Here is a 22600-nt window from a genome sequence, read left to right on the forward strand (position 1 = left end):
TTAGTTTGTTTTATTTTCGATAAAATAACATATGACGTATGTCTCAACCATTCAGAAAGCTGCAAGAAATTACATTTGCACTGAACTATTTCCCATTTCCACGTAGATAATAGGGATAGGGATTAATAGGGATTCCCCAATAATTGCCGCCAGTCTCTCATCAAGAGGGGTCAGCTCCGGTGTCCCCTTTCCCCCACCTGTGGCAGACACACTCTGGCGATGGAGCGCTAGACGCTTTTTTGCCTCGACTTTGATGTCCGACCATTTCTTTTTTTTTCCGGCCACGGTCCGAGGTTGTGAGGCTACAGCATTTACGGCGTCTGCAACCTTTTGCACCTCAAGTGCCTTTTTGGCATTAGTAGGCTAATGCCCACACTGTGCCCTCCAAAAAATATTTTTCTCCTCTTTTCCACCTCGCCAACGATAATTTCTACTTCACATTGAGTGAAGTTACGTTTTTTTGATTTCCTCTCTGTATTTGCCATGATTTCGCAATCGATGAATATAAACTTGTGGGCGTTTCACGGACTATTTATGGGCAACTATGGGCGTGACATGAAGCCGCAAAAGCTGCGCTACATTTAGAATTGATTGTGATTTATTAAGGGAAAAGTCAAGTCAAGTCAAGTCAAGTCAACTTTATTTATATAGCGCTTTTAACAATGTAGATTGTTTCAAAGCAGCTTTACAGTGTTAAACAGGAAAATAATGCAGCATAATTTTATTCAGCTGTATAGCCATTCTGGAGAAAACGCTGATGTCATCAGTTCATTTCAATTATCATACAGTGACAGTGTGGGCTTTAGATCAATAATTAGATCAGTAATTTAGTTTAAATGGTTAATTTAGTTTATTAATTTATTTCGATGTTTATTTGAAAAATTGAGTGTCCCCAACTGAGCACGCCAAGCCAGAGGCAACAGTGGCAAGGAAACCAAAACCCCATTAGGTGACCTAATGGAGAAAAATAAACCTTGGGAGAAACCAGGCTCAGTCGGGGTGCCAGTTCTCCTCTGGCCAAATAGCAAACAGCGTATGATTATTATTATTATTATTCTGGCAGCTTTACAGGTCAGAGGTCATAATAGATCGGAATATTCGAGGGACCGGAGGCAACATGCTGGAGACGGGTTTATTGAGGATGATGTTTATTAAATAATTATTAAAGTGCAATATTCGAATGATCGGAGGCAACACGCTGGAGACGGGTTTATTGAGGATGATATATCGATTTAAGTATTATTTAATTGTAATATTCGAACAATCGGAGTCAACACGCCGGAAACGGGTTTATTGAGATGCCGTGTCGATGAGGCAGTTGCAGGGGGAGTCTAATCACGGTCTTTGCAGACACTTCGGGGTCCTGTGTTGGTCTTCTCTGAGCGCAGGTCCACCATCTGAACTGGATCCGGCCCGGATCCGGCTGACTGCAGTAAACCTCGGGATAAAACAGAGAGACTATCATTAGCTTAGATGCCATTCTTCTGATGATGTAACGAGTACATCAGGTGTTATGGGAAGTGTTCCCGGTTCCGGCTGACCTAGTTAATGCAGCCTAACAATCATTTCATTGAAAAAGTGTTTTATGTGTATGCCACAGTAAAGAGATGTGTTTTTAGTCTAGATTTAAACTGACAGAGTGTGTCTGCATCCCGAACAATGTTAGGAAGACTGTTCCAGTGTTTCGGAGCTAAATAGGAAAAGGATCGACCGCCTGCAGTTGATTTGGATATTCTCGGTATTATCAACTGGCCAGAGTTTATAGACCGCAGTAGACGTGATGGAGTATAATATGTTAAGAGCTCGCTCAAGTATTGGGGAGCTAAACCATTTAGTGCTTTGTAAGTAATAAGCAAGATTTTAAAATGTATGCCATGTTTAATAGGCAGCCAGTGCAGTGTTGACAGAACTGGGCTAATATGGTCATACTTCCTGGTTCTAGTAAGAACTCGAGCTGCTGCGTTTTGGACCAGCTGGAGTTTATTTATTAGGCGAGCAGGGCAACCACCCAGTAGAGCATTACAATAATCTAGCCTTGAGGTCATGAACGCATGAACTAACTGTTCAGCATTTTGCATTGAGAGCATGTGCCGTAATTTAGATATATTTTTAAGATGGTAGAATGCAGTTTTACAGATGCTAGAAACGTGGCTTTCAAATGAAAGATTGGTATCAAAGAGCACACCCAGGTTCCTCACTGACGACGAGGACTTGACAGAGCAGCCATCAAGTGTTAGAGAGTATTCTAGGTTACTACTTGTGGAGCTTTTTTGTCCAATAATTAAAAATTCATTTTTTTCTGAATTCAATGTCATCCAATGTTTTATATCAGCTATGCATTCCGTTAATCTTGTGAATTGGTAAGTTTCTTCAGGGCGTGAAGAAATATAGAGCTGAGTCATCAGCATAACAATGAAAACTAACGCCATGCTTCCTAATGATATCTCCCAGTGGTAGCATGTACAGGGTGAAGAGTAGCGGTCCTTGCACTGAGCCTTGTGGTACTCCATACTGAACTTGCGATCGGTGTGACATCTCTTCATTTACTGCTACAAACTGATAACGGTCGCATAGGTATGATTTAAACCATGATAAAGCAATTCCACTAATACCTACATAATTTTCAAGTCTATTCAAAAGAATGTTGTGGTCGATAGCATCAAATGCAGCGCTAAGATCGAGTAACACTAATATAGAGATACAGCCACGATCGGATGATAAGAGTAAATCATTTGTAACTCTGATGAGAGCAGTCTCAGTGCTATGATACGGTCTAAATCCTGACTGGAAATCCTCACAAGATTCCATTTCTTTCTAAAAAGGAACATAATTGTGAAGACACTGCCTTTTCAAGTTTTTTTGACAGAAAGGGTAGATTTGAGATTGGTCTATAATTGACTAATTCTGTAGGATCAAGTTGCGTTTTTTTAATAAGTGGTTTAATAATAGCCAACTTAAAAGTTTTCGGTACATATCCTAATGACAAAGATTAATTAATGATATTAAGAAGAGGATCTATGACCTATGGTAGCATCTCTTTTAATAGCCTAGTCGGTATAGGGTCGAGCATACATGTTGTTGATTTTGATGATTTAACGAATTTAGCCAATTCTTCTTCTCCTATAGCAGTGAATGAGTGTAATTTTTAAATACCTTGGGTTGTGCTTGTTTTCTTCCAAGAGAGTTGAGAAATAAGCAGATCTAGCAGTTTTTACGGCCTTTCTGTATGTGATCATGTGCTCTTTCCACGAATTACGAAATACCTCTAGTTTTGTTTCCATTTTTCTGGCTGCTGTTTTAAGGGCCCGGGTGTGCTCGTTGTACCATGGTGTTGGACTATTTTCTTTAATCTTCTTTAAGTGCAGAGGAGTCAATAGTTTCTGTTGCAACATCGTGTTCTTCTATACTATCTGGGATGCTAAGCAGATGATACTGATGAGGAAGATTATTTAAAAAGCAATCTTTAGTAGCGGCAGTGATTGTCCTGCCATTTTTGAAGCGAGGGGGCGGCTTTGCAACCTTAGCTAAATTAAGTATACATGATACTAAGTAATGATCTGAGAAGTCATCACTCTGCTGCAGAATTTCAACGGTATCAACATTTATTCCATGTGATAATATTAGGTCTAAAGTATGATTATGGCCATGAGTGGCTCCTGACACATGTTGCCTAACTCCAATAGTTTAGTGTGTCTTTAAATGCTAATCCCAATACGTCTTTTCCGTTGTCTACATGGATATTAAAATCACCAACAATTAGTACTTTATCTACAGCCAGTACTAACTCTGATAGAAAATCAGCAAATTCTTTGATAAAGTCTGTATTATGCCCTGGTGGCCTGTATACAGTAGCTAACACAAATGTTGAACGGGTTTTATCATGTACACTACAAAGCGTTACATAAAGCACCAAAACTTCGAAGGAATTATATTTGAAACTAGACTTCTGAGTAATACTGAAGATATTATTATAAATTACAGCAACCCCTCCCCCTTTACCTTTCAGATGCGGCTCATGTTTATAACAATAATCTTGGGGGGTGGTTTCTGTCAAACAGAGCACATCTAGATTATTATCTGTAATAATATCATTAACAATAAGCGCTTTTGGGGAAAGGGATCTAATATTCAGCAACCCAAGCTTTATCAATTGTTCATCTGTATTATATCTTTTGTTTATTTGTTGGACATCAATTAAATTTTTACTGTTGAATGGTTTTGATGTTTTTTTGTATTTACTAATTCGGGGAACAGACACAGTCTCTATATGATAATATCTAGGTGAAAGAGTCTCTATGTGCTGGGCAGGGGCGCCGCTAAGGGGGGGGGGGGGGATTAGGACGATTCTAAGGGCCCACGCACTTTTGGGGCCCCCAGAGATTGGTTTTATTAGTAGTAACAGTACTAGTAGTAATGCAATTGAAATTATAAATGTATAATCTACCAAAGAGTTACAAATATAACAAAATTATGGCTTATTTCTGCATTTCTGGAAAAATCCAGCAAAACGCTCCTCTCACGAACCACTCACACTCACGGGACATTTGCTCAAATCCCACTCCGACATGAAATTTCTCTGCACTGTAGTATAGCTACTTTAATTGTTGTAGCCATTAAGAAAATTTATTTAGTTTTATATTTATGTTTAAATATTATAATGTAATTTTTTTTTATTTTATCTCTATCTATGTTGTCAATCTGTCAATGTTGATTATGAAAAGTGAACAGCATGAGTTAGAAAGGAAACATCATAAGATGCGCAATGCCAGGAGACATGGAGAAGGTCAGACATGATTGTGACCACTTCATTAAGTTTTGTTCTGTAGAAAGCCTTTCTTTAAAGTAAATTTCATTTTGTAAAAATTGTATCTTAATTTTAAACAATGTTTTATCGGCCAATTGAGGCATTCTGGGTTGAGCGAGTGGTATTTTGATATGGTATTTATATATCAGATTTTGGATAGCTAGGTTGGTGCGGTAGGGGGCCCAACATCATATTCTTTCATAGGGCCCAAAATTGCTAGTGGCGCCCCTGGTGCTGGGATTTACCTAACTCCGGTAACGTGAGACAGCTAGCAGACGGTCGGTTTAGCCAGTTTGTCTGCTTCCTGACCTGGGGTCTCATTTATAAAACTTTGCGGATAAACCTTACTAAAAGTGTACGTACGCACAAAAAAATTCAGACGTATAAAACCATGTGTACGCCAGAACCTGCGCAAAAATCCCTTTATAAATCACAGCCAGCAGAAGATTGTGCATACGTGCATCTCCACCCCGTCTCCTCCCTGAAATCACCATATATGGAGCTTACAACGCCTAGTTTTATGAGCATATCCTCATTTGCATATCGTTTGCATGCACAGTGACATTACCATCCATGTGATACCATGTTTAACAATGTCAAAGGTACAAGACATAGAAAAATTATGTCTTAGATACAGGCTATAAATGCCATTTGTGCCTTACATAGTACATTGCTGACAATCATCCAATATCTTTTTTATGTTTTAGAATAAATATATAAAAATATCCATAAAAACAAAATTGTATAAAATACTTCTCAGATATTTTTTTTAAAATAAAGTTTATTCATTAATTTCCACGGGCCAAATGTTATTTTAATTTAAAATATTTTGTTAATGTTAAACCCTTCAACTCAAATTCATGCAGTTTTGCTGGTAATGTGAACATATAGGATGTTTAGGCTATTTTAATTTATACAGATAGGCCAACTTATTTATTGCAGCGTTAATACAATCGTCTGTCTCAGAGCGTCACTGACAATGTATTTTAAAAAAAAGGAAACGTGCAAATCTTAATTTTTTCTTCAAGTTGTATCCTTCAAATACAGTGGTATTTTTCATAATTTTGTGAAGATGTCTTTACACTCTGTGTCCGTGTAGCTGTGGTTGTAGGCTAAAGTAAGCTGTTATCATTGGACCTATTCAAACCGGGTAATGGACCGTTCGACCACCGAATCCTGCAGTGTCTGTGATATCGAAGTAAGTGTGCATCACTGATCATCGTTCTCACTAAAACATATTTTGTCATACCATGAGATCTGCAGTTTAGTTTAAAGAGGAATTATTGGAATTAACCTATCCTTGCTATCATTAAAACAGCGTGTCACAGGAAAACTGATCAAAGTAGCACCTCCACATGTCTATCTAAATTAATAAAATTTTTGTTTAAATTCTGAGTAATGACTTTATGTAATTTCAGTGCATATCACCATTATTGAAACTGGAACATTTATGTAAATGTGTATATCAATATGAAAACAGTTTTAAAGTGTTCTTACTTCATTACTTTTCTCACTCTAGTAAAAGAGTTTGTGCGCATTTAAATACATTTTGAATTACGTTTGGATTTTACTTGATGTATATAGCCTAAAACAATAGGCACAAATAACACTGTTGGATTTAATCTTCATGATAATGTGGATATAACATATGAAATGGAGTGAAAATTAAATGTCATTCATTCTTATAATCGTTCTTCTCACATTTATTTTCTACAATCTAACTTCAGTTCACGACCTCACCATCTGTGTCGCCAATTCCCTTTGTCTCCAGAATGTGCGTACGCACGGCTCAAAGTTTGCTTAAAAGTGCGCACATTCTCCCGTCAAGTTTGTTTTTTATAGATCACAACCTTTGCGTGGGAACTGGCGTACGTACGTTTCCAGCCCCGTTTTGTGCGTACGCACGCTTTATAAATGAGACCCCTGCTGTGGTAAATTCTCACTACTAGGAAAATATTTCCAAATCCTTGAATTTTAATTATTTGCTTTAGATGTTTATACTTACTATAATGTATGTTGTGTTAAAAACTCAGTGGTTTATGTCGAATCCATGACACCACAAAGTTACGCGCAGGTTAGTATAACACGGACTAGTAATACGGTTTTCGGTGAAGCTTAAAAGGCACACCAAACCATCTAAGAGTTCCGACTAACACATTGGCGTTAGGTACGTATACTTGGACTGCAGAGGTTGATAGGCTAAACAAGTCTTTCCGTTTAGAACAATAATAAATTGTTAGACCAATCTAAATAGGGCAACCTCAATTCCTGATTATTGTAACATTGTTCTAATTACGTATACGTGGAAAACCACGGCATGATTATAGAAAGTAACATAACAAGTTGGTCGCTTGATTCAGTGATAATGGTCATGGCCTCTGATTGGAAACAATTTTGCATGAATTAAGTGAATCAGATCTAAGGGAACTGAACAAAAGTATTCTGGAATGATCAAAGTGGTTACGGACGTCCAGAATATCAGTTAGTCGCCTCTGCCTTGATGACCAAGACTGACGAGTTTGTGGAAGAGATCTTAATCCCGGCCGGTGCGAGACTCTAAAAGTTATCGGAATCTTGACCACTGAGTATAACACAATGTAAAAGATTTGAATTGAAAGAAAATATGAATCTAAAGTTAGTGATTAATAAAATAATTTAATAAAAAATAAAAAAATAAATCATTAAAGGTCCCATGGCATGAAATTTTCATTTTAGGAGGTTTTTCAACATTAATATTAATTCCCCTAGCCTGAATATTGTCCCCAAGTGGATAGAAATGTTGATCGGTGTAAACCCGAGTTCTGGCTGTCTCTCTCTGCCTTTGAGAAAATGACAGGCCAGACGAGCCAATCCTGAAGTCTCCTGGTTTGATGTCCAAGCAGGAACGGTTCCCTCCCTTTCCTCCGCCCAGAGAATCTGTCACGCCCATGCAAACGCTCGCGAGATCATGGGTTGTGAACGAGTAAATGCTGGCAGTTTCTCAGTGTTTGGATGTACAAATGAAAACAGAAGTCTTTTTTCAGTTCCTTCTGATCTGTGATCAGTGATTTCTGATGTGTAGCTAATTATTTATTATTCGTGCACACAATGCGGCTTCTCTCTCTCCAGACAGAACGGTGTTTCGTGTTTTCTATCTTGTGAGTCAGTGTTTTTGTACGTCCTCGTCGCGTCTATCGGTTCTAAAATGTGCATACAGTCATGAGTTTCTGCTCAACATCGGCCTCACACACGCCGAAGCTCGGGCTGCACTGGCCGGTGGCCTTCAACGTCCCCGACCCCCAGTACTGCATCTGGCCCACAGCGGAGGCACCAAACGCGGCGTGAGATTAAGCAGAAGGGGGGTAAGCGTGAGCACATTCGGGCTAGCCAGCCAGCCTAGCCCCACAATAAACTGGATTACATTCGATTACTGCTGTTGTGTCTTTGTTTGCGCTGTGTACTCAACGCGCGTCACTGACGCTTTTATTTTATTTTAAAAATAATGCTATTATCAACACTTACTTTTAACTCGTTCATCTCGACAGCTGTAATGGTACTTTGCATGTGTTACAAAGTTGGTAATAATGATGAAGACGGACTCGGCGTGACTGGGACTCGTGTTTATTCAGAACTCTCAGATACAAACACAATAAACTCGCGCTGACTGACAGCGCTCTCATAACTCAGTAGTTACTATAAATAACTTTGTTAGCAATCGCTGAGCTCCGTCTCTGGTACATTAGTGATGTCCGGTTCGCGAACGATCTTTCTTTTGAACCAGTTCTTTTTAGTGAACCGAATCAGTTCACCAAATCGGACTGAATCGTTCTAAACGGTTCGCGTCTCCAGTCAGCGCTGATCCATAATTTACTAAAGTTACTAACTTTCTGACATGAGTGACAGTCCCTCCGACTAGAAATAGACTAATAACCTGAAGTATATGCTGCAACTACAACAGTTCAGACATGCTGAGAACTGATGTGAAGTGAACTCAGGTCCATCCTTCTCTCTGGCAGCAGCTCGTGCCTGCTTGTGCCTCGTAGACCTCGTTAAACCACGCCCCCTCCGCTCATTTAAAATGCAAAGATGTCAGCCAATCACCACAGTGGGCGTTTTTACTGAAGTCTCACAGCAGACACGCCTCTTGAAGCAGGGCATTCAGCCACAGGGCAAACAGCACTATAGAAAAAATGCCTTTTATTTCTAAATTATGACATTTTATGATGTAAAAGTCATACTAACAATATAAGTACACCTCAGGAAACATTATAAAATAATAGAAAAATGCCATGCCATGGGACCTTTAATGGAGTCAGATGAAACAACGAGGTAATACATATAAGGAAATGTATTTAATTTGATCCAAATTGCAAAGATCCTGTTTGTTTTTTCAAATTTGTAATTGTATAACACATTGTGCGCATTGAAAACACATTATAGTTATTTGTGCTATGAGATACACATAGACTAGTCAAGTTTATTCTTTAAAACACATTTTAAATGCTTTACTGTAAGTGATGAAACACTTAGGATAAAGGCCGTAGATGCTGTGCATTCTAGACCATGTATCTTGTGTAAATTGGAATAACTTTAATACTGGAATTGTACAGCAATTTCAAGTTGCATGTGTCGATGTTGAATTTGTTTGTCTCCCATGTGGAAGCTCTGCTATTTCCTATATACTGTAGCTACAGTAAACCATGTGCAGGAGCATAGAATTGCCATCTGGCTACAGTGTGAATTACGATTACATTAACCATGAAAATGCTTTCATCACAAAAGGACTCAATAACTCTGACCTTTGCAATTTCTAATTTGAGCAGGTTCTAATACTTTTTATTGGTTCAATTCCCAGTGCCAAAAGGGAGGGGAGTTGTGCTGTTACCTTTTGCCTACAAAACTAGAAGTGTGGCACAGATAATAGAAAACCAATTCATCCTTCACTTAAAATGACTGTAATGAGAGCGACTAGAAGTCTCTGATTAATCCTGAAAAATTCTCCAGCAGAACTGGAGTTTATAATGCTCAGAAACAGCAGATTGTGAAGGCTTGACTGCAAGAGCAGCTTTAAGTGTTAAAACACTGAAACAACAGCAGCAATTAACTGTGTTTCTCTCTAAATTTGTTTCTCTCTAAATTTGTTTCTATCTCAGGTTGACAATTGCAATTCCTTGGAGGACGGACGGCCAATATATATATATATATATATATATATATATATATATATATATATATATATATATATATATATATATATATATATATATATATATACACTAATAATTGTGATTGTTGTTAGTATTATATTATTTATTGATGCATAGCATCTTTTTAATATACATTTCCTTTGAGAAATTCAGAACAAAAATACTTCAATTCCACTACCACCAAAATAGTGAAAAATTAGATGATCTTTGAGTTTTGATTTCTGAGTCTCTCTGTATTTGGTTACACTGAATATTTTGCTAATACTCCTCATGAAAAGGGGGGCTTAAAATCAACAATGATTTTGTTTTGTTATAATGCATTTTATTTCAATATTCCCAGAAACAATGTATGAGCTTGTGGAATCTTCTTTTATCCTCAAACCTTGACCGTTTGATTAAGTATATCGATTTAAGGGCTTATTGCCAGAGACTATTTTAATCTGACCACATCAAACTTCTGACCAATGAAAAATGCCATGTATGCTTTTGTTCTTTGTTGTGCTAAATTATCTTTTAATCACAGAATACCTGCAGCAAAAGTTCGCTCCTGTGTCCGGCCTCAAAAGAAAGGAACAAGTTTTGTTCTCATCGTCAGTGACTGTTCTCGAAGTGTGAAGTATTCAATGGACGTTTTGCATATCAATGATAGGGGCAACACCATTTGATGAAGTTCTCATGCAGGGCTGATGAAAACTGATCAGCTGCTTTTGCAACAAGTCTGGACGAGAAGTCTGAAGAATAACCTCTACACACAACAGAAAGCATATCTTCGTGGCCTGTGCCACCTTTGGACTCAATGATTGTGGCCAATGGTGCCAAACGGGGAAACTGTAAGGTTGAAAATAATCAAAGATATTTGAAATAGAACAAAATCATTTGCTTTACTGTTGGCAACCCTCGTCGTGCCCAAGATATTTGAAATTGACTCAACCCCTCCCCCCTTAACCTCATCAGAAGGGCCATTTGGAATTTCTAAGGACAAAGAAAGGCTTGCAGGCCAGTGGTGGCTGGTCAATAGAGGGCGCTGGGGCGCCGCCCCCATCAAAATTCCAGAAATATACATGTATACAAAAATTATATATAAGTGAAATAAAAATAAAATAGTTTACTGATACGACGTGCCGGCTGTTAGTAAGAGCCTCTGCATTTAATAAAAACTGGCTTTGATCGGTTAACTATTTTATATGTTCTTCAATATGTTTCATGCGGTTTCATGGGCGAAGGACGCCGGACAAATCACCTGTCATTCAACTTTACGCTCTTGGCCACTAAAGCGAAAGTGCACGGGCGACACCGTCACTCCGACTCCGCCAAAACCTTGTTAGGATGATCACTTTCGTAGAGATGGCAGCAGTTAAACCAAATTCTTTCACAAGGCGTTCGTTGGAAGAAAAAAAAGGATAAAGGATCCCGAACCGGACCAACGCGATTTACAAATCCAGCAGCAGGCCAGTGACAGGACGCAGCTGCACTCGGGGCTTCACACGCTTGTTATGAGAAACGTAGGTGGCTGGCTGGATGTGTTGTTAGCAATGCCCTTTATTGCTTTCCCTGTCTTTTATTTCAAAGTGTCGGTACTGAAGTTTTGTGAACAACAACGGGGGTAAGAGACCTCAAATATCTAACAATGCAAACGCCATGACACTACTGAGATGACTGACTTTAATCAGAGAGTCATTGAGAAATTTACTGGCCAGAAAGAAAGGAGAGCAAAATGTATGTTCAAGTAGTCAACATGCTAGTCTGTTGTTGCTGTTTTCTTTTGTTTTTCCTTTCATTCAATTATATGTGGGAAATGAATGTGTAAAAAGATAAAAGTGAAGACACTGTTTTCTCTTTAATGCTTGAATTTAGTCAACATGCATCTTGATACTGCACCCCCCCACCCCCACCCCCACCCCCCTATAATAAAGAATATTATAATTTAATCCATTTTGCCCAGCGGAAACACGAACCGCATGCGACCTTCACCGCGGTTCGTTACCGATCATTGGAGCGAATTCAGCGGCCTTACATTATGAATATGTATATAGTAGTTTTTAGTAGTACTCTGGGAGGTGTGAAAAAAATAATAGGCCTAGTTATTGATTAACTGATAGTGAACTACCACCTTCAACTAAGCACTATTACTTACTAATTAATTAATTCAAGTTTATTGTTAGTTAATAGTTACTATTGTGTTAATAATGCATTACTCATTTGTTCCTGTGTAGTTATTAATTAATGACGGAGAATTATTCTAAAGTGTTATCATCTAAACTCACTACTTCAGACTTACGTGCCATCCAGAAGCTTGCATTCTACTAATGAGGGGCGCCTTGTGGTGCCATCCCAAAGAGGCACAAAATCACTTTCAAAGACTGCGGCAAGCAAGACGAGGAAGAGGGACTGTGAGAACAGGGCAAGGCCGGTGGCGTGAGTGATAATGAGGTCCAGCTGCATGCCGCACCAGTCTCGTGTCTCAAGTCAAGTCAAGTCAAGTCAACTTTATTTATATAGCGCTTTTAACAATGTAGATTGTTTCAAAGCAGCTTTACAGTGTTAAACAGGAAAATAATGCAGCATAATTTTATTCAGCTGTATAGCCATTCTGGAAAAATTTCAAGTATCATACAGTGACAGTGTGGGCTTTAGATCAATAATTTGATCAGTAATTTAGTTTAAATGGTTAATTTAGTTTATTATTTAGATGTATTTCGATGTTTAGTTGAAAAATTTTGTGTCCCCAACTGAGCACGCCAAGCCAGAGGCAACACAGAGGAGCTTGGATGCATAAAAGGAGAGCGAGAGAATAACAGGCCTGGATTTTATGTTGTGTTTTGTTTACATTTTATTATGTCAGTCTTCCGTGAGGAGGCTGCCGTTTTTACTTTAAGTTTGTTTATTTATTTATTAAAGTTTGTTAAACGTTCGCGGTTCCCACCACCTTCTTCCCATAACAACGAACTGTGTTACACAGACCTTTATACTGACTGCTCCAAGCTGGTGGAATGACCTGAGTCGTGAGCCATTTTCAAGAAACTGCTGAAGACGCATCTTTTTCGGCAACGCTTAACCCATTAATACTACCACTCACTATTCTGTATCTATTTAATAAAAATACAAAAACTTGCTACACCTATGAAGGGTCAAGTCAAACATCACTTGCCTCTTCATCAGACACATATCCTTCAAGAATGATTTTATGTTCAATATTAAAATAAGAATCAATGATAATCAAGTTATAACCATTTCCTACATTTGATAAATCAGTTCTCTTTATTTAATGAGTGATTTTGGATATTTTAGTATTATATTTGCTGTGTGATTTTGGATCCACATTCTTTAGGTGCTGCTCTGATGTCTGTATCAGGACGTGCTGACAGGCAACTGTCCTTGGTGTGTAAAGCACCCTGGGAGTGAGAAGGGCCCAGCATGTGTTTAACTATATGTCTTCCTAAGTGACCTTAGGGTCACATATGTTACAGCTACGTGACTCTTTGGGGGACTCAGAGAAATGTACCTCTTTTATATGCTTTTCTTACTAAATAGAATAAATTCACTTCTGTACTAAATGTAGTATCAGCATGTTTTGGAGAAGTGTTTTGTTGATAGTTAGTTAAGATGTTCTCAACCTTGAGGAAACTTTTATTCTCTGGAGCTTTGTGTGTATGTGCGTTGTATGATTTGTGCAGATCCAGTATTGGAGATGGGCCTTCCTGCAGGCGATGCCAGACCTATAGACGCCTTTCTATGACCTCCGAGGTCACTGCGATCTAAATCTAGGCCTGAGCGACATCGAGTCTACGCATTTTTAGTGATATATGCTCCTATCTGTCTACGTGTGGAAAGTTGCTTACGTTGCATGTTGTTAGAACCAATCAGAATCATTCCACATGGCAGTAATGACGTGGCTAGACCTTGAAAACAGTATAACTGTTCAGAAAATTGTGTGTACGTTAGGCGGAGGCGGGGAGACTGTTAGAGGGAATGCGGCCTACAAACTCCTCTTGAGCTGGCTTCTGCTGATGAAACTGCAAACTATTCTTCAGTAAATTTTTCTTTAATTAATCTCACTCCTGACTCTTGGTCTTCATTTTTCACTACTGGTCCTGGGTCCTAAGCTGTTACCCCACCAGTTTTGGTGGAGAATTGGCGGGAAATCATTCCTTGGTACACCTCTGGCAAACAAGTAGATAAGGTAGTATATTTTTATTATTAGACTTGTCTGACTGGAAGAGACTGGGTAAGGGGAAACGGAAGAGCCTTATTTCGACGGGAATAGGGAATAATTATACCACGGGTTGTGTTTCGGCTAAAAATCTTGAATAAGTTATGAATAAAAGCTTTTGAGAAACATAAAGGGGTATAAGAAGTCGCTCCGGTAGTGCCAATAAGACTGGTACCGTGGGTGCAAACGAGGCGTGCCCAGACAGAGGAGAGAGCTCATTGAGGGCTATGGTGAAGGCACCACTCCTACAGGGGCATGTGTCACTAGGATGATAAGGGACCAGTGAAACATCGCAAACCTTCTCTCTCTCTTCCAACTCAGACGGGGCCCCCGAATTTAGGACAATAGACAGTTAGGGATTAAGTTATTAGTTAAACAAAATAAAAATAGCTTCAGGGTTGTTTGCCAGGGATGCATCAGGAACGACCCTGAGTAAAATGTAAAGTATGACCCAAATTGGCATGGACCAGTATAAGTGACTTTTAGTGACTTTATAAGTGTACTTTGCAGTTTCATCACGCAGAAGCCACAGCTGTGTTGGTTAAAGATCGCCGCCTCCATCTCTGCTGGTATAATTTCAGGTGAGTATGAACTTTGACTAAAATGATGGCTAAAAATTTGAGTGACATGATCAGTACAGATAAAGATTTTGACGAAAGAGAATTATTAAGTAAATGGGCAGCAAAGGTTTTAATTCTAATTGGAAAAGTTAATCAGAAACTGGACTGGCTAAAAGCTAAAAGACTGGAAAATGTTTAATTCCTAACTGTTTGTGAGATAAATTGGCAGAAATCACTGAACATTATGTAGGATTTGGTCTGTGTAGTCTTAGTAAAAGGACTTGAAGTTGATTTTGAAAAGAAAAAAAAGCAGATATAGTCACGGACACGGAGGGATTTTAAACAGAGGTGCACAGATTGAAAATAAGGAAATAAGTAATAAGTGCAATGATTTGAAGTCTTAAGGAATTCCTTTTAAAGGAAAGATCTATGATCATTTTAAAATAAATTATGAGGTTAAAAATTAACGACATAACTATATATATTAGAGACATAGAAGGTTTAAATGATAAAAATGTATTATACATTTTCCTGTTCCTCTGACTCGTGAAAAATTCTGATAAAATGTATTTGACTGGATGTTGGTAAAAACACTGAAGGAGAATTGGTGTTAAAAGCTAAAAACCCTAGAAGCTGATGTTTTGGTTTCAAAAGATAAGCTCGTGCTGAGCTGTAATAAAACAATTCGCTTATCTGAATCTGCCCCACCATGTCATTTCTGGTGCTGGGGCTAAAATTGGAAGTAACTCAGACTCAATTTGGATGTTTGAAGTTTAAATTTATTGTATGGGCAAAAGACACATAAAATTATGGTTATTTGGGAACGTCAATTCTGGCAAAGGATAGAGTTAAAAGGATAATGTCTGATGTTTATTGGAAACCAATGTAATCTCTAGCCAAGTCTTATGCTGTGCTAGAGTGACAAGTTAAAAGTTTATGAAAATGCAGTACCAGTCCTGAATGCATAGAAGTCTCTCTCTCTTTCGAAACTATCTCAAGGCTGAAATCTGAGCCTGTGCCACAGATGATAGAAGATATTGATGAGTTAAAGCACATGGCATCACTTGAAAATAATAAGACATGTTTTAGGGAAAACATAGTGTTTAAAAAGGTATGAGATGTTTTTACACACAGACCTTTAATGAGAATGAATTTAACATTAAAGTTAAAGTCTTAGACGACTTTTGAAAAGGTTATCAGAGAGAGAGAGAGAGAGAGAGAGAGAGAGAGAGAGAGAGAGAGAGAGAGAGAGAGAGAGAGAGAGAGAGAGAGAGAGAGACTGCTTGTGGAAGCAGGGATGGTACAATTTGTTATCGCCCTGCTAAAGCTGAAACAAAACAAAGAAAGGATATCAGAACCAAAACAATCCAGCTGACTTTTGTAGAGACAAATTAATAATGAGCAGACGTAAAAGCTGAGTTTAAATAATAATTTGAGTTAACACTAAAAGCAAATTTTGAGAATGAGCAATTCATGTTTACTGTGTGTGTGTGTGTGTGTGTGTGTGTGTGTGTGTGACTGCACTTTATGTTTTGTATGTTTTTTATGTGTTCCTAGAACTGTTCTGTCCTGATTCTGTTCTGTTCTGTTCTGGGTGTCATTAACCTCTGGAATGAGTGTTTGACCATTACAGATGGGTTAAGGTAAACGACAACCTTTAGAGAAACGGATAATTTTGAAGGAATCTGGTAAAAAAAAAAAAAAAGATCCAGAACACGGGACGAGCTTTAATGGATTGTTATCCAGCTCTGTCTGTTATGACGACTTTTGTCATTTATGATGTTGATTTGAATTACTCTCTGGATTAGTTAAAGTGGAATTGTAAAGTTAAAGATTGCCGTCCATCATGGGTTAAAACCCTTGTCTAAATTCAACTGAGGGCCTAAATTTAAATAATGTCAATTGATTAAAAAGGGGAAACGTAAATGTTATAGACTTGACGGCAGAGACAAAGTGACAAATTAGCTGAAGTCACTATCTAAATTATCCAGAGCATCCCTCAAAATTCTGAAAGGCCGGAGGGCGACCAAAGAGATAATGAAAAGTTTTATTTTTACTTTATTTAAATTTTTTATGATATTTTGATTTATATAGAGAACCACAATTAATGTTAAAGAAGCAAGTGACTTTAAGGCTTTCTGTGTGACTGATTGAGATAAGAGGAATATAATATTTTGGTTTCTGCAGAGCAGGAGAGATAAGAAACAATAATGATCATATTGTGTGGCATCTGCAGATTGATAGAGGAATAATGTGACAAGTTAAAATAAGAGAGAAATAGCCCCAAAAGATAGATTTTTTGTGAAAAATTGATTTTCTGACAGAATTTAGGAACACCTGTAAAGTTAAATGAAGTTAATATAGATATGAATGAACGAATCATTTTAAAACGGCTTTAAAGAAATTGATGATGACTTATAGTCCAAATTTAAAGTAATATGGGAGATTATGAAATTTGTAAGTTCTTGGTAAAGTTATGACACTTTTGGGTGTAAGTGGCAAGATAAGGCTAGTGAGGATTTGATGAAGTATCACTGCCAAGTGACATGAATTAAGAGGTTTAAGATTTTGGTCATTTGGAGCTTACACCTGAAGAGTTTTAATGGACAAGACATTGCGAATAAAAGAAAATTCAAAAAGGGTACTTTAAAGAAAACCCTGATGAATGATTTTGAATGTTTTACTAATAACATGGTGATTAATAAATGGGTATTTAGTATGATTAAGCATAATGTCAACAAGATAAAGATGAGTGAACAAGCTGATTGAATACGAATTGATAATGAAGTCATTTTGATGAAAAGGTTTTAACATTAACTATTTTTTTAATGGATATGTTCATCAACGGTTATGTGGGCTATGATGGGTAAAAATGGTGTTGGAAATAGTAAATTTAACAAAAGGGTTCCTGAAAATAAAATTTAAAAAAAATTAGGAACAAGTTTATGTTTTAAGTGGAAATAATGAGAAGGATGATATGAATGTTTTCTTTTCTTTTCTGTTCTTTTGAGAAAGAAATGTATAATGTGTCATGCAATTAAGGTGTTGCATGCTATATGAGACTGAATGCAATTGGATGGACTATTCTGTTGTTTATTTTAATTTATTTACTTTTTATTTTTTTTATTTCAGGCCACTATTGAGTTTTGTACCTGAAAAAGGTCTGTTTTGAGGGAAGAAAAACAATAAATTTTTTTAATTACAATCCCTATTTTTGAATGATATAACTTGGTGGTAATGATGACATGGGGTGTTAATTTAGTATGTCGTCGTGAGGATGAATATGTGCTGGTTGGTGTTCAATCAAGCCAATGATAAAGTCAAATTATCCAAATAAAATTCTTGAAGGAAAAAGAGCTTTTTCTGTTTTTCAAAAGTATCATTTGACAAGTGGGGCATTGGAAATTAGGAAGCAGCCTAAATTGGTAAACCATTAATAATGTGTTTAACTATATGTCTTCCTAAGTGACCTTAGGGTCACATATGTTACAGCTACGTGACTCTATTGGGGACTCAGAGAAATGTACCTCTTTTATATGCTTTTCTTACTAAATAGAATAAATTCACTTCTGTACTAAATGTAGTATCAGCATGTTTTGGAGAAGTGTTTTGTTGATAGTTAGTTAAGATGTTCTCAACCTTGAGGAAACTGTTATTCTCTGGAGCTTTGTGTGTATGTGCGTTGTATGATTTGTGCAGATCCAGTATTGGAGATGGGCCTTCCTGCAGGCGATGCCAGACCTATAGACGCCTTTCTATGACCTCCGAGGTCACTGCGATCTAAATCTAGGCCTGAGCGACATCGATTCTACGCATTTTTAGTTATATATGCTCCTATCTGTCTACGTGTGGAAAGTTGCTTACGTTGCATGTTGTTAGAACCAATCAGAATCATTCCACATGGCAGTAATGACGTGGCTAGACCTTGAAAACAGTATAACTGTTCAGAAAATTGTATGTACGTTAGGCGGAGGCGGGGAGACTGTTAGAGGGAATGCGGCCTACGAACTCCTCTTGAGCCGGCTTCTGCTGATGAAACTGCAAACTATTCTTCAGTAAATTTTTCTTTAATTAATCTCACTCCTGACTATTGGTCTTCATTTTTCACTACTGGTCCTGGGTCCTAAGTTGTTACCCCAACACCTACAGTGCTGGACTAACTGTGACTGGTCACGGAACTTGTATATTGTTGCTCTACTGTTGGTTTGATTGCTTCTTTTACTCTCATCATTTGTTAGTTGCTTTGGATAAAAGCATCTGCTAAATGATTACAGTAAATGTAAATGTTTTAGAATGTGAAGAGAAATATTTTCATCAATGTGCAGTATCATTAGAAAAATTGAAGACATTTTTACACATTTTTAAGATTGAGCAACACAGCAGTGTGTAAGTGGTTCAAACAGAATCAGATTGCATGAACCATGTGTGTTAGCATGTGTGCTGCCGAGAGTGACAAAATTGGGTTGTTCAATTATTGTAAAGTTTTGAATGAAGTGTTTCATTTTGAACTTATTGTCATGATCACAGAAAGAGGAAACAAATGCAGGTGCAAATAAACTCAGTTTAATGTCAGACAGGACAAATTGGAGACAGACAACACCGCTGGCAGGTGACGCAGGGACCTCGATGATCAACAGGTTGTATCTGTGCTGGTGAAGAGTGACGCGATGGTGATGTGGGTGAAATCCGGCGTGAAACGATGAACAGGAAACAACGAACAGGAATCCCAGAACAAACACCATACGATAATCCAAACGGAACAGGAACAAGGAACTCAGGACACCAGACAGCACACAACATCGACAACGATCTGACAAAGGAGAGGAGAAAACGGTGAGTATAAATGCAAGTGATAATGACTCGCAGCTGGCGCCGATGATAGATGAAATGAGCATGATTGCTCCGGCCACGCCCACGGATCCACGCAGCACATACCAACACAACAAACAGAGACACGAGACACAAAAGAAAGCAATGCATTCATGAACCGTGACAGTACCCTCTCTCCTAGGAACGCCTCCTGGCGTTCCCAGCCTCCCTTACCTGTCGATTGTAATCATCGATAAGGGAGTGATCCAGAATGTCTCTCGTAGGGACCCAACTTCTCTCCTCCGGACCGTAACCTTCCCAGTCCACCAAGTACTGGACTCCGTGTCCCCTCCGCCTAGAGTCCAGAATACGATTTACCGAAAACGTAGGTTCCCCATCTACGAGACGCGGCAGGGGAGGAACCGGAACCGGCGGGTTAATTGCTGATCGAAACACAGGCTTAATCTTAGATACATGAAACACTGGGTGAATTCTCCTGTACACTGGAGGAAGGTTGAGGCGGACTGTCACCGGACTAATGATCTTGGTGACAGCGAACGGGCCAATGAATTTGGGTGCGAGCTTATTAGAGACGGAACGGAGAGGAATATTCTTAGTAGAAAGCCACACTTTTTGACCAACGACGTATACGGGAGGCTTTGACCGGTGGCGATCGGCCTTAGCCTTGGTGCGCAACCCCACCCGGAGTAGAGTCTCTCGGGCTCTAGTCCAGGTGTTGTGACACCTCTGGATGAAGGCGTGGGCGGAGGGGACCGCGACTTCGGAATCCAGACTGGGAAAGATAGGTGGCTGGTAACCTACACTACACTCAAACGGAGACAGGCCCGTAGATGACACTGGTAACGTATTGTGGGCGTACTCCACCATAGACAGTTGCTGACTCCAAGACGAAGGATTCTTGGAAACCAAACACCGCAACATTCTTTCCAGATCCTGGTTGGCTCTCTCGGTCTGACCATTGCTCTGGGGATGAAACCCTGAGGAAAGACTAACAGTCGCCCCTAGCAATCTACAAAATTCTTGCCAAAATTTGGACACAAATTGGGGTCCTCTGTCGGAAACCACGTCCATCGGGAGGCCATGTAACCGAAAGACGTGATCCACGACGGCCACCGCTGTCTCCTTGGCTGAGGGTAATTTGGGCAAGGGAATAAAATGAGTCGCCTTCGAGAACCGGTCCACCACGGTTAAAACTACCGTGTTGCCCTGGGAGGGCGGGAGGGCGGTAACAAAATCTAGTGCGATATGGGACCAGGGTCTCGAAGGGACAGGCAGCGGTTGGAGTAGCCCATCTGGGGGTCGATTGGAAGACTTACCAATGGCACAAACCGAGCAAGCCAAAACAAAACTGTGAATGTCCCGGGCCATAAGTGGCCACCAGAATCGTTGTTTAACCAGAAACTTCGTACGAGTCACTCCTGGATGACAGGCTACGTTGGAACAATGCCCCCACTGAATAACGTCTGACCGTAATCCCTCCGGCACAAATAATCGATTCGGTGGGCAACCGACCGGGGGCGTTACCCCTTCTAAGGCCTTCTTGACCTTCGATTCGACCTCCCATGTGAGTGTGGAGACAAATAGGGTCTCAGGTAAAATGCACTCGGGAGTAACCAGGCGTTCGGAGCGATCAAAAATACGCGACAAAGAATCGGGTTTGATGTTTTTGGAACCCGGGCGGTACGAGAGAGTAAAGTCAAAACGACCGAAAAAAAAGTGCCCACCGAGCCTGCCTGGAGTTCAATCTTTTAGCCGTCCTAATATATTCCAAATTCTTATGATCGGTCCAGACGATAAAAGGTACCCCCGACCCTTCTAACCAGTGACGCCATTCCTCCAACGCTAACTTGACTGCCAACAACTCTCTGTTACCAATGTCATAGTTACGTTCGGCAGGTGACAAGCGATGAGAAAAAAACGCGCAAGGGTGCATCTTCTCGTCCGTGGAAGAACGTTGGGACAACACTGCACCTACCCCCACCTCTGACGCGTCGACCTCCACCATGAACTGACGTGAGGAATCAGGGGCTATCAAAATGGGGGCCGAAACAAAGCGGTCTTTTAGTTTGGTGAACGCGGCCTCAGCCGCGTCAGTCCACCTGAACGTCGTTCTGGGGGAGGTCAAGGCAGTCAGAGGCGCGGCTAGTTGGCTGTAGTTACGAATAAAACGTCGGTAGAAATTGGCGAATCCCAGAAACCTCTGCAGGGCCTTGCGAGAATCTGGGATTGGCCACTCCACCACAGCCTTAACCTTCTCAGGGTCCATACATACTCCCTCAGACGAAATGATGTATCCCAGAAATGGAACCGACTGTGCGTGGAACTCGCATTTCTCCGCCTTGACAAAAAGCCCATTCGCCAGCAACCTCTGAAGCACTCGTCGAACGTGCTGCACATGTTCCTGGAGAGACGAAGAAAAAATCAATATGTCATCCAGGTAAACATATATGAACTGGTCGACCATGTCTCGCAGCACGTCATTGACGAGGGCCTGGAAGACTGCTGGGGAGTTGGACAGCCCGAAGGGCATGACCAAATATTCAAAGTGCCCCCTAGGGGTGTTAAAAGCAGTCTTCCATTCATCCCCCTCCCTGATGCGGACCAAATGATAAGCATTACGTAAATCCAATTTTGTGAAGATTGACGCTCCCTGCAACCTCTCGAAAGCTGAAGACATCAACGGTAAAGGATAAGTATTCTTTATCGTGATGTTGTTCAACCCCCGGTAATCAATACAAGGTCGCAGAGAACCGTCCTTCTTCCCCACAAAAAAGAACCCCGCCCCCGCTGGAGAAGAGGAAGGGCGAATTAACCTAGTTGCTAGCGAATCAGAAATGTATTTCTCCATGACCTCCCTTTCTGGAACCGAAAGTGAATAAAGCTTGCCTTTAGGCGGAGATTTACCTGGCAATAAATCTATAGCACAGTCGTAGGGACGATGCGGAGGCAGAGAAGCAGCTCGAGACTTACTGAACACCTCCTTCAGGTCCTGGTACTCCGCGGGCACGTT

Source organism: Gobio gobio, assembly GCF_949357685.1.
Source record: "Gobio gobio genome assembly, chromosome: 9".
NCBI lineage: Eukaryota > Metazoa > Chordata > Actinopteri > Cypriniformes > Gobionidae > Gobio > Gobio gobio.